This window comes from Rhinolophus sinicus, chromosome 12 (assembly GCF_057876585.1).
Source record: "Rhinolophus sinicus isolate RSI-liver-muscle chromosome 12, RSI-T2T, whole genome shotgun sequence".
Taxonomy (NCBI): Eukaryota; Metazoa; Chordata; class Mammalia; order Chiroptera; family Rhinolophidae; genus Rhinolophus; species Rhinolophus sinicus.
Window position 1 is genome coordinate 38,774,798 of NC_142512.1, and position 7,232 is coordinate 38,782,029.

At 44.8% G+C, this 7,232-nt stretch overlaps 1 long non-coding RNA gene across 1 annotated transcript; it reads right to left on the bottom strand.

Annotated features, from left to right (window-relative positions):
- Positions 1-544: 544 nt before the first annotated feature.
- LOC141568781 (uncharacterized) lies at positions 545-6,957 on the bottom strand. The gene is made up of 3 exons (XR_012491970.2): positions 6,817-6,957; positions 5,864-5,907; positions 545-683 (listed from the first exon to the last, which is right to left on the bottom strand). It is a non-coding gene; the product is annotated as an uncharacterized LOC141568781 (long non-coding RNA).
- Positions 6,958-7,232: the final 275 nt, after the last annotated feature.

Consider the following 7,232-nt stretch of genomic DNA (forward strand, 5'->3'; position numbering starts at 1 on the left):
ACTACTTTGCATCTGCTAGATCAGTCCTTTTATAGTATGTTATTTCATTTTGTCCTTACTATAACTCTGGGAAATTTAGGATTAAAGAGGATGAGATCCTGACAAAGCAGGATTCTGCCTTTGAAAGAACTCTGAGGTAGAGACAAGGCTCTTTTAGAACTTTCAAGTTTCCAATTTTGGAGACCTCATTCTGTATTATATCAAACATATTAAAATGTAGCAAAACCCCACATTAAATACAATTTATAAATACATATAGTTGAGCTGCTAATAGTTAACATATTATTACATTTTGTATACATTTAATAAAATATTAATTTTTGTAGTTTTCTTATATTTTGGAGCTAACATTGAAAATTAGTTCAGTTCTCAACATTTCATAGGTCCTTGAAAACTCATGCAGTGAAGACTTCTGTTACGTTGTCCTGGTGGGAGATGGGGTGTTGTCTCTCTCGGCCGATTCTTAAAGGTCGTCCCTGTCAGCACAGCCCTACATCTCTAGACAATTACCAAGCCTTTCCCTCTCTCAACTTTTCAGCCCAGGGTCCCCTTTTCCCCATTGAGCCCTTAGCTTAATCTTCTTCCTAACTTGTATTTGGTTTCCAATGTGAGTTACAGCCTGCAACGTCATTGATTCATTTCTTCAACTCAGGCTTGCGCCCTACTGGGTGTCAGCAATTGCACTAGAAAAGATAAAGATGAATAAGAAATGATTCCCAGTCCAGGGAGGAAAAAGACAAAGCAAACAGTACAGCATGCTGAAGGCTCATAGGCAAACTGACCGTATTCTTAGAACAAAACTTGGGGGATAGTGTACAATGAGGGTTCCTTAGTCATCAAATATTTATGGCAGTTTACCATGTGTGAGGCTCTGGAGGCAGTGATGAACATGGCACTGTCCTCATGGTCAGAGGATGGAAACAGGCAACAAACAAGTATCAAACAGCAGACTAAGATAATTTCACTGCTAATGTAAGAGCATATTGGTATGATCACTCTGTAGGATAATTTAGCACTTTCAGACTAAATTATACATACCCCTTTATCCAGCAATGTGCACAAACCCTCTAATCAGCAATTTCTCTCCTAAGTATACCTACATGAGTACAAAATGGTGTTAAGTACCAGTAATGGTGTTGAAGCTATTCACGACAGAGTTGTTCATTATTTTCAATAGCAAAAGAAAAGGAAACAACTAAATGTCCATCAATAGGGATTGAATTACATTAATTGAGAGAGATCTATACAATTACAATGGAATGCTGAACAAATTAATAGGAATGGGGCAGATTTATAATGTACTGACATGGAAAAACCTTCAATTTTTTGGTAAGTATAAAAAACGAGATGTAGAACAGTGTGTGTGTGTTTGTGTGTGTGTGTGTGTCTATACATGTTAGTTTGTGTGAAGAAAAATAAGAGTGTATATTGTTTGTTATTTTAGAGAATATATCTAGAAAGAGATGCAAGAAAGTGGAAATAGTTGTTGCCTCTGAGGAGAAGTAGAACTGTGTATCTGGGTGACAAAGAAGTGAGGGACACTTTATTCTTGTACCTTTTCAATTTTGTACCATCTGTTTATATCATCAATTAAAAAACAAAGGAAATTGGAGAATGTAATCAATACTGTTGTAAAGATTTTTGTAGGGTATCCGATGGATACTTGTCCCATTAGGGAGACCACCTCAGGGATGATGTAGATGCCTGATCACTGCACTGTACACCTGAAGCTGGAGCTGAACAATAATGAATGCCAACTAAAATTATATATATATATATATATATATATATATATATATATATATATGTATGTATATATTTACAAGAAGCAGAGTACAGCATTAAGAATAGAGACAGTGGAAATGTAATGGCTCTGTGTGATATCAGAGGGATAGTGGATGGGGGGAGGGGGGTTCACACAGTGTAAGGGATATAAATGATAAACGTCTAAGTATTACTTTGTCTTGTGCACCTGAAACTAATAAAAAAAAAAGAAATAAACATTGGTGCAATAAAAAAAAGCAAAGGAAAAATGTTAAAAGAACAATTTTATGTAGTCACAAGTATTGAGTTATATAATTGGCTAATGTAATAGTGAGAAAAGGAGGGTAAGGGAATGAGGAGGGAGGGAGAGAAGGGTGGTCAGAGAAGGCCTTTTGGAGAAAGTAACATTTAAGCTGAAACCTGCAAGACTAGAAGGAAGGGCTCTGCTAACACCTCAGGGCAGATTGTTCTAGGCTGAGAGAAGGCCAGTGCAAAGACCCTAGGCAGAAACAAGCGAGACATCTTTGAAAAACAAAAAAGAAGGTCAAGGTGAAAAGTTTAGGCATTGGGAGGTGTTTTAGCACTGGAACGAAAGTGATCTGATTTTTGTTTAAAACAGATCTGATTTTTGTTTAAAACATTTACTTTTGCTATTGTGGGGAAAGGGTGGGGATTGAAAGGAGACAACAGCAGCAATGGGAGAGCAAAGGCTAGTGCTTCCACCGGAGGCAAGCTGATAACAGCTAGATTAGCTGGTGGTGGAGGTGGGAACACATAGATATATTGGAAGAGGAATTGATAGATCTTAAAGAATGATTAGCTGTAAAGGGCCAGGAAAGAGAGGAATCAACAATGTGGGTTCAGTGAATGAAATCACCTAAAACTAGAATTGTCCTCCAAAATCAGGTCTTCATGATTGCCATAGTTTTATGCTTCTGGAAGCTTCCTAGAGTCAAGGCCAGGGAAACTTACCCTTTATCCTTTTAGTTCTTCTGGCTGGTCAAATAGTTCAAATGACATATAGCGGATTAACAGGAGAAAATCACATTTTAATATGTACTCGCAGGGAATTCACATAAGCATGAAAATTCCAAAGACAATGGGCAAAATGAGGTATACATGTCATTTTGGACTAAGGAGGGGGAGGTAGGCAATTCAGATGTAGATGAAAAAGAGCAAACATTTGGTAAACAAATTCTTGCAGTGCCACTTAGAAACAGTGGGACACAGAGGGGCATCTAGCAAACAGATTTTTGCTTGGATTCTTCCTGTCTGCTGCACTTAATTCATACGTGCTAAGGTGATTCTGCTAAGGCTCCCTTCCTGAAGCAAGATTTTCTATCTGAATCTCTTTAGGAAGGTGAGGGGGAGGTAAAAAAACAACAACTCTTCCTGAGTCTGTTGGGCTTTAATTGCTTTCAGTTCAAAACAATCTGCTAGTCAGGGTGGCACATTCTGGGGAGACTTGCAATGGACCCCCACACTAGTCTCCTTTTCCTCAAACCAAAGCCAGAGGCAAGCACGTCCTCATTCATACCTCAGTGGTCTGTATCTCCAGCAGTAAGGGGATGAGCTTGGGGTCCCGAAGGGCTGAATGGAGCAGGAAGAAGCAGTGCTTGTGAAACAAGGAATCTGGAATGTGGCCCAGGGATGGCTCAATAGGGCTTTCAAGGGATAAGCATGGGGGTTAAAGGGGTCCCCCACATCAACTCCTAAAACACTGTGACCAGGAACCATTCAATCTAATTCTCACATTTCAGAAGGCGAAGTGAAGCCTTACACAAGGCCACACTATCTAGCTGCTGTCTGAGGAAAGACCCCCAGATAAATAAAGACATATGTTAAGCGGCCAGCACAAACACACTGACAGCACAGGACTCAGGAATACAAACTGTGACAGCCTCCCTCGTATGCACTGGCCAGGATGGAAGTCACATGTACTCACGTACCTGCGTTCAAGCCAGCTAAGGCTGAGAGCACAAGGGCACTTTTTTGTCTTGGCAAAGCAGCCTAGGGAGAGAGAAAGGCCTTGGGCCTGCAAGCCTAAGATGGGGGCGAGAGGGACTGAGGGAGGTGATCAGCATGCCCAAGGTCAGCGTGTCCGACATGTCCGTTTGGCCTCTCCTCCTTTGTTAACCTTGGGACTAGGGCTAACCTCGGGCCCAGGGACTGACCTTCCAGTGGTTATAAGTGTTCTTAAAAGGCTACCTTTAGGAAGAACAGATTTTCTTTCAAAATCTTTCAAATAACTGTCCTGCAGCCCCAGGGAGTCCTGGTGCCTACCCTGTGGGGACTCCTTCCAAGTAACTAATTCATAAAGACACTTCCTCAGCAACCCATGCCACAGACTTGAGGCCCTGTGGGGTAGGCCCCAGTTTGTGGCCTGGACCTCGGACTGTGGACCGTCTCCTCCCTTTTTCTGTTTGTTTTCAGTGCTCTGACCCAGGCTGGCCACTGGTGAGGTAGGCAGAGGGAGGAGACTCTGGTGCCAACACACACACACACACACACACTCGCACGCACGCACACACATACACACGGTTTTGTGGCCCCTAGTCTCAGTGGCTGGTCAATGATTGACTGGTATTTCACAGGCTGCTGGTTTCAGACCCCAGTCTATTGACCCTCAGAGGTCATCTCCCTAAGCCAGAGCCCCTTTATGCCTCTTCAGTGCCAGTCGTCACCTTCGCTGCCCACAGGCCGGTACCTGCAGCCCAAAGAGCTTCTCATGCAGATCTCATGTATCTTTCCTGTGCCCCTCCGTTCGCTCCACTGTGTGCTGCAGTTATACCCCTCTTCTGTAGCTGTCTTCCTCCCAAGGGTCCTTCCTGGACCCTGCTGGCAAACTCTCAGGCTCATGTTGGTCCCCCAGCCCCCTTCAAACCCTCCACCCCCATCCCCCAGCCTTTGTCTCTCAGATATCCTCTTCCCTTGGCTCTCCTGCCAGGCCATGCTGGAGGGGCAGTGGAGAGGAGAAGCGAATCAGCAGCGCCCACCCCTGCCCCCCTTCCTCTCCTCTTGTCAAACACCAGACAAGGCTTTTTCCCCTTCCTTCCCGGCTCTGAATGGGCTCATTCTCTCTGGGAACCTCGGCCCCTCTCGAACCTCCTCCCAGGCGGGCTTGAGTTCTGACCTCCGCTCCTCCCCAATCCCACTCCCGCCTGCAGGCTCCGCCCCCTCAGAGCAGCCCAATGGGACTGACCATGGTCTCCAGTCCTAGTTTCTTTCTGGGATGCGGAGAGGGTGGGCTTGTCTTGGCAGGGGTGGGAGGGGGTTGGTACCGGTAGTTAGTTACCAGGATTTCTTGGAGGACCCTCCTTTGGCTCACCTGTAGGGGCCCTGGGTAAGGGTGGGTTCATGGTACCCTTGATTCAAGCTCTGGAGGGGAAATGGATGAAGCCAAAGCCTCGTGCCTGTTTCCATTACCTTGGAACCTCAAACTTCCTCTTCTGCAAAATGGGGACAGATAACAAGCGTTTCCTCTGGCACCTTAGGACTCAGTGAGATAGGAGTGTGCCTCTAGGACAGAGTGGTACAGAGTAGGGGTCCAGTCCAGGAAAGGATGGTGCCACAGAAGTGTTCCTGGCTGGACCAGCCCTCCTAACTCAAGGGCAGGGTAGAGTGGACCTGGAGGAGAAGGGACTTCTTTAACCCTGACCCTAACACCCTGATTGGTCTCTTGAAGGCTCAATGCACACACGCTCAGGGGCAAGCTGTCCCATGTGTGACCAGCAAGCGACTCTTGGAGCCAGGTTATCATCTCCTCTCCCTGGAGGGCTGAGAGACACCTTGACCAGGTCCTGGGCTATGTGCTGGGGTGAGGGTGAGGAGCTGATTTTGCTGGCCGTTTGACATTTTCTTCATTAGCCCAGAGAGTGTCCTGGCCAAATTGGTTGATTCATTTGAGCCTCCTTGACCCTACCCTCTCTAACTCTTAACTTGAACCCTAGAGTAAATAGGAATATTGGTGCCCATCCTGAAGGGCAGCTGTGTCCCCATACACAGTAGTATTTCTTGAACGTTTGTGACTATGATCCAAGGAATCAATCCATTGGACCTCATCACCAAGACACACATACCCTTCCTTACCCATACTTACCCTTACATGTGATGTGTGCGAATCTTTTCTATTCCATTCCGTTTCTTAAAAACAAACAAAAAAACTTGTCTTGATCATCTAAATTGGTTTCATGACCAACTTTCTAATAAAACCTGACTTGCAGTTTGAACATCACTGGTTAGCGCTGGAGGGGATTTACCATGGTGTTATGGGAAGGTTATGTTTCAGGCCCCTCATTTGCATGTGTCAAATTTTGTATTCATAACTTTGTATTCCTTTTCCTAAGGAGATCCCGCAAATTTCATAAACTTCAGGCCCCACAAACCCTGATCTACCACAGTATAACTAAACCTGAGACCATTTATTGAACAATTACTATGTGCTAAGTACTGTGCTGAGTGCTTTAGCAGCATTATCTCCTTTAACGCCTAGCTTAGAATGCCATATGCTATTTTACAAGGAAGCAAATGGACCCAGAGAGGCTCAGTCACTTGCCCAAGGTCACACACACACAGCTAATATGCGGTGAAGTGGAGATTTGGACCCAGGTCATTCTGATCCTAGAACACCCTGTTCTCAGCCCCCCTACTATAAAAGTGCCTGCCTGTAACCATGCTGGGAATATGGAAGCAGCTTAAGAAATGCTACTGTCCCTCATTCTCCAGCCCGCAGTAGGTGACTCTGATCCCCTCTTGAACAGTACAAGCATGCTCTTGACTGAGGCATTCCAACTAGAGTTGCCAGATTTAGCAAATAAAAATAAGGATGCCTAGTTAAATATGAATTTCAGATAAACAAGTGTAAGTTGTATGTCCCATGCAATATTTCGTTGGAATTTCCAACAGAAACATGCCTTTCTTCCATCCCCTGCCCCCACTCCACGCCCCACCCCCCACTGGGCTTTAAGGACAGGGTCAGGGGCTCCAGGTGGAATGTAGGGTGGGGAGGTGGAATTGAGCAAGCTAATAAAAAGCAAGGGACAGAGAAAATACCTCGGATAAATTGGTGTTGAATGCCTCAATGGTAAAGAAACAAGAGGGATGTTTTTCCAAGGACAGAGATGGAGGTCCCTCCAATTTGACTCTCTCCCTCCAAACTTGTAAACCCTCTTAAAATCATGCTTTTCAGACTGGAAAAGATACCTGAAAAATTCGAGAAGGTATGCTAGGGAGTCCTGGAAGCCACAGGTTAAACACAATACACACCTCTCCTCGACTATCAATTTTACTCCAGAATGTGGTGGGAAAATCATTATTGGTATTAAAACGGATAGGCATGTGATGGAGTAGGATGCAAACTCACCAGAAATGTTTAAGATAAAACGTGCGACTTAAAAGAGAGTTAAGGATGGCAGCCTAAAGCCCTTGCCCCAGACTCCCGGGGGAGGGGGCGCAATCACGTCCTGTGC